The sequence below is a fragment of the Capsicum annuum genome, chromosome 4, assembly GCF_002878395.1.
Source record: "Capsicum annuum cultivar UCD-10X-F1 chromosome 4, UCD10Xv1.1, whole genome shotgun sequence".
Taxonomy (NCBI): Eukaryota; Viridiplantae; Streptophyta; class Magnoliopsida; order Solanales; family Solanaceae; genus Capsicum; species Capsicum annuum.
This window is the reverse complement of record NC_061114.1, coordinates 2996441-3002516: the sequence shown is the minus strand read 5'-3', so window position 1 is coordinate 3002516 and position 6076 is coordinate 2996441. Positions and strand designations below refer to the sequence as shown.

The 6076-nt window shown below is 35.7% G+C and overlaps 1 pseudogene; it reads left to right on the top strand.

Moving 5' to 3' along the window:
- Nucleotides 1-602: 602 nt before the first annotated feature.
- On the top strand, nucleotides 603-4607 carry LOC124897594 (annotated as a pseudogene).
- The last annotated feature ends 1469 nt before the right edge of the window (nucleotides 4608-6076 follow it).

Sequence of the window (6076 nt, the reverse complement as noted above, 5' to 3'; positions counted from 1 at the left end):
ATAGGTAAAGAGTAGGTACGGGTAGGCAAAAGTAGGACTTGCAATCGTTGAATGATAAAAGTGTTTTGTCGAAATGTGTTGATTTATGTTTACGGATTGGAATGTATTCATTTGGCCGGGGAATGTCCCGAAGATTGATGTATTTATTCACCGGGGAATGTCCCGACGTATCATGTTGGCGAAGACGTTCGTGAGGAAGGCCCGAGGCGTCGGGTAAAGCACGGGAGCGTAGTTAGTATTAGTGTAGGTTAGATAAGATTTATTTTTGCATTTTTCTATTTTGGACTGTATAATTGGACTAGACATTATATTTTGGATTTCTTTTGTTTTGTTTTGTGTGTTTGATTGATTGTTTTATGTGTTTTGTGTGGTTTATACCTTTGTAATGCCAAAATAGCCGATACACTCCACCAAGCGACCGTGGTCGAACCACGGGATCGAGGGGTGCCTAACACCTTCCCCTCGATCAACAGAATTCCTTAGCAAGAATCTCTGTTCGCGGATCAGTTTTTAGAGTCAAACCATTTCGAAAAGGATTTTCCAAAGGTGACTTGACACACCGGATTATGCCAAGTGGCGACTCTGAATAAGAAAAAAAAATGTAAATAATCCTTTTTTTTTTCGAAACAAATTTTTCATTTTTATCACCTTAATAATAAAATCGTTTCGAACTTAAAATACATATCTTTTTTTGGTCAAAAAGGGGTGTGATAACCATCACCTCCGAAAAGAGATTTGGGACCATCAGCTCATTTTCAAGATGAGCTAATCAAGCTTTAAGACGAAGACTCATTGAATTGGAAGTCTTTCTGATGCTACGCCCTATACGACACGCAAGACTTGTGCAGGTTTACTACTACATAAGTAGTATACCATGCATCAATTACATCCATCAACAAACAAAATAATCGACTCACAATCACTTAATTAGCAGTATATAATGATGCTTCACAACAAAATATTCTCGTTATTACTTCAGTTTTTCACTCTCTTTACAATTACTTTTGCTTCCACCGAGGAAGCAACAGCTCTGCTTAAATGGAAATCTACTTTCAAGAACCAGAATAATTCCTTACTGGCTTCATGGCAACCAAGTTCTGATGCATGCAACGACTGGTACGGAGTTATTTGCTTTAATGGTAGGATAAACAGGTTGAATATTTCAAATTCTAGAGTCATTGGTACCCTCTATGATTTTCCGTTTTCATCCCTCCGTTTTCTTGAATATTTTGAACTTAGCATGAACAATCTATCTGGCACCATTCCACCGGAGATCGGTAATCTCACTAATCTTATCTATCTTGACTTGTCCATCAACCAGATTTCAGGCACAATCCCACCACAAATCGGCTCACTAGCTAGGCTTCAGACCCTCCACATCTTTGACAATCATTTAAATGGTTCCATTCCGGAAGAGATAGGTTACCTAAGGTCTCTTACAGAACTATCTTTGAGTACCAACTCTCTTAATGGTTCTAGTCCTGCTTCATTGGGGAATTTGAACGACTTGACCCTTTTGAATCTTTATGAGAATAACCTCTCTGGCCCAATTCCTAGTGAATTGGGGAATCTGATAAACCTCAATGATCTGACATTATCCACTAATCAACTCAATGGCCCAATTCCGTTTTCTATTGACAATTTGAGAAACTTGCACACTCTGTTTCTCGACGACAACAATCTGACGCCTGAGGGAATTCCTTCATTTATTTGTAATTTGACATCACAGACACTCCTGCATTTGTCGAGAAACAACTTGAAGGGAAAAATTCTTCAATGTTTGGGTAATATCATTGGCCTCCAGTATGTGATGATGTCACATAGTAATCTCAGTGGAGAGCTCCCGTCGTCTATTTGCAATTTAACATCACTACAAATTCTAGATTTGGGTAGAAACAATCTAATTGGAGCAATTCCGCAATTTTTGGCAACATGAGTGGTCATCTTGAGGTTCTTGATATGCAGCACAACAATCTTTCCGGTACTCTTCCAACAACTTTTAGCATTGGAAGTGCACTCGGAAGCTTCAATTTGCATGGAAATAAGCTAGAGGGAAAAATTCCACGATCCTTGGAAAAGTGCCAACTACTGGAAGTTCTTGATTTAGGAGACAATCTTCTGAATGATACATTTCCAATGTGGTTGGGAACTCTTCCTGAGCTGCGAGTTTTAAGCTTGACATTGAATAAGTTGCATGGACCCATTATAACTTTAGGAAGTGAATACATGTTTCTTGAGCTTCGATTGTTAGATCTCTCTTCCAATGCCTTCACGGGAAACTTACCGACGAGTTTGTTTCAACATCTCAGATCCATGAGGAAAATTGATCCATCAAAGAAGGCACCAAGTGATGAAGAAAATGGGTATTACGAAAACTCCATAGCTGTCGTAACAAAGGGAATGGAGCATGAAGTTGTGACAATCTTGTTTTTGTACACCACTACTGATGTTTCAAACAATAAATTTGAAGGACATATTCTAAGTATCATAGGTGACCTCATTGCACTTCGCCTACTAAATTTATCTCATAATGGATTGCAAGGTCATATTCCGCCATCACTCGGAATCATTGGACCTGTCAGATAACTATCCTGTAGGAGAGATACCAGCACAATTCGCTTCTCTTACATTTCTTGAAGTCTTAAATCTTTCCTATAATCATCTCGAAGGATGCATTCCTCAAGGGCCTCAATTTCCTACCTTTGAGAACAATTCATATGAAGGTAATGATGGATTACGCGGATTCCCACTTTCAAAAGGTTGCGGTAACGACGGTCATGATTCAGCATCACGGAAAACTCATACTGGATCTGCGCTAGATGAAGAAAGCAACTCTGAATTTCTGAATGATTTTTGGAAAGCCGCTCTTATGGGGTATATGGAACGGATTATCCATAATATATATCATGATCTCAACTGGAAATATGAAATGGCTAGCAAGAATCATTGAAGATCTGAAACACAAAATTTTGATGGGAAGGAGAAAGAAGCAGCGAAGGCAAAGGAATTATAGAAGAAGAAATAATCGCGTCTAGACAATATACAGGTATTCAAGCTAAGTTCTACGGTAATATATTAGTTTTCGTTTTTTTTTTTTTTTCAATAACAACAACTAATCGATACTCTTATTGATAAGTGCTTGACGCTCACTATCTTATTTTTCAATTTTCTGATGTCAAGGATAAGAAGACGTTGGCGTGGTGGAGTTGGTTACTCCTATTGTTCACTATTAAGCTTAATTTTGAGAGATGTCTGCATCTACATTTGTTCTTCTTTATATTTTTCAAGCTTACTAAAACTTGAATTTTTATTTTCCTTTTTTACTTTGGGGAGCAACACCAAATTTAGAGCTATCATCTATTAAAAGATCTACCCCTTTTTCTCTTTAAGGAGAATAAGAAAAAAGGGTATTTCTTTATAGTTCAAACTAACTACACAGCATGGTTGATGATTAGAGTAAAGAATACGTTCTGTTAATGAGTAGTAACATCAAACGAAAATTCAAAGAGACATGGATTTGTGAGTTATAATTTTCATATGAAATTTCCATAGCAAGACTTACAAAGTCTCTCTTGACTTGACTTCATTTTTCTCTGCTCTTTTTTCTTTTCTTTTGGGACCAATGAAATGTATTTAATTATTTGAAATTTAATTTGATTCGAAAATTTAAAATCGGTTGAAAGAAATTTCAAACTAAGTTATTCAACGTTCCATTATCCATGTTCAGGGCATCTTTGATTAGTTTTTGATAGATTTGTTCATATGACTACACATACTAACATCATTAGCCAAACACATAATAACTACACTTATTAATTTAAGATGAAGACTCATTGACTTGAAAGTCATTCGCCTTATTTTACACGCAAGACTTGTAGTGGTTTATTGTAATATTTTACATGCAAGGCTTATTCTACACCGATTTCATGATGATGGTTTCGAAAAATTATCCCTCAATCTTGTCTTATAAAACCGAAAAAAGGCATTCGATTACATGACTTAATCGTATGTAATGTTTGAGAATGACATTCTCCTACTCTTTTGGCTACTTAATATTCTTGACTAGATCAATTATTGATCCAATAAAGTATTCATTTTTAATAAAATAAGTCCACATAAATAGATGTCTAATCAAGTATAAGGATTTGCCGGTTCATGAACTAAAAAGCAGTTTACTTTGTTTTGTTTTTTTTTCCTATTTTTTTCTTTTGCAAGCTTTGAGATTTTACATCAAATTGAATGAATTTATGTTATGCAGCTTTCTTTGAAACTTCTATAGCAAGAATTTTGTGCATTGACTTGGAGAATTTTGTGACTTTAATGTTATGAAAAGTGTAGTTCAAAATATATTAGTAGTCTAAGACTGGATATGCTCCACTAGTTTAAAGATGAGAAATGATAAGCCAAACATATCTGCATCACATACTATATGATTTTTGTCTGAATTAAATTAAATTAATCCATGCCCTTTTTCATTTTGCTATTAAATTTAATTTCAGTGAACTTTATTTTGTGATAATGATAAAGTGGCAAGACTATATAGATAATGAACTATATCTTTTTATTTATTTGGAAGTGAAAGGGATTTGTTTGAAATTTCTCATCAACACTTGGAAAATACGATATATTTCCACTCACAATTCATTATCTTTCTTGGTTTAATGTCCTCCGCTCTTAACGAGTTCAATTGAATTTGTTTTTTTTTTTTTGGGACAAAAAATACAGATATATGATGTAGGACTGGATATCATCTAAACTCTTCTATATCAGAGATTGCAATATAGTCTAGAAATTTATTGTTCTAGGACTGGATATAGAGTTCACTACTTTAGACCTAAGAAATGAGAACCAAACATGTCTACATCATATACAATGTGATCTTTGTGTGATAACACAACAAAGCTACTTTTGTTAGGTCTTTGTCTGCATCATATTGAACAATATTATCTACAAGATTGTCACGACCCGAGCCGACGCCCTCGCCGCGATGGGCATCCCGAGCCACGAAGGCTCGAGAGACGCCCCTTAGCCCGTCCACTAGTGATATTGTCTGCTCTGGGCTCACGCCTGCACGGCTTTAAAACGCGTCACTAGGGAGTAAGGCTTTTTTACTTTTATACCCAGCATGGCTTTGTGTGATAACACAACAAAACTACTTTGGTTAAGTCTTTGTCTACATCATCTACCAGTGGCAAAGCTTACTACCCTCCGGATTTTACTTGCACTTGCAGCTAGTAATTAAGATAGGCAGATGGACTAAGCATGTGGAAATACATTACTACTTCATCACAGAAAAAGTGTTGCAAGGAGAGATGGACTTTGTCATGACCCGAGTCGGGACCCTGGCATTTTCAACAACCAAAAAGATTTATTCCCTCCATTCCCAGCTTATAGTTACCCACTAGTCTAGTTTGAAAAATATTTAGCTATACTTTTTCATGGTGCGATATTGTCCGTTTTGGATGAAGCCTTCATGGTTTTCCCCATCTATATTTCGAATTAAACAGTTAGACATATCTATCTCTGACGAATAATCGAGTTGTAAGTTTACTTTTATTACATTGAGTTATCACCATTAGTTTATCCTCTTTTCAAATCAAAATCCCCAATAAATTTTGCTCACTCTCAGGTATGGGTGTCAAACGGGTCGGGTTGGGTCAATTCAGAACCGGCCCTTCTATTTTAATCGGGTTGAGGGCCGGTTTTGATGCTAGATGGGCCGGGCCGGGCCGGACCAAACAGTAAAAAAATTAAAAACCACCCTAACTCGGCCCACTTAACCCAACCCGGTCAAACCCGGTCAAAAATATAAAAAAAAAAAACTTTCTTTCAATATACATTACATATACCCACCTATATACATTATAAATACGTTAAATAATATATATACACTATATATATAGTATATACTACATTAGAATTTGAAAAATATATACACATATACACAATTAGTCAATTACTCATATATACGCACCATTCAATGTATATATACTACTACTTATAAAATATACTACAATATATATACATTACATTATATATAGATATACTTATGTACTAATTCATAAAACATATACAC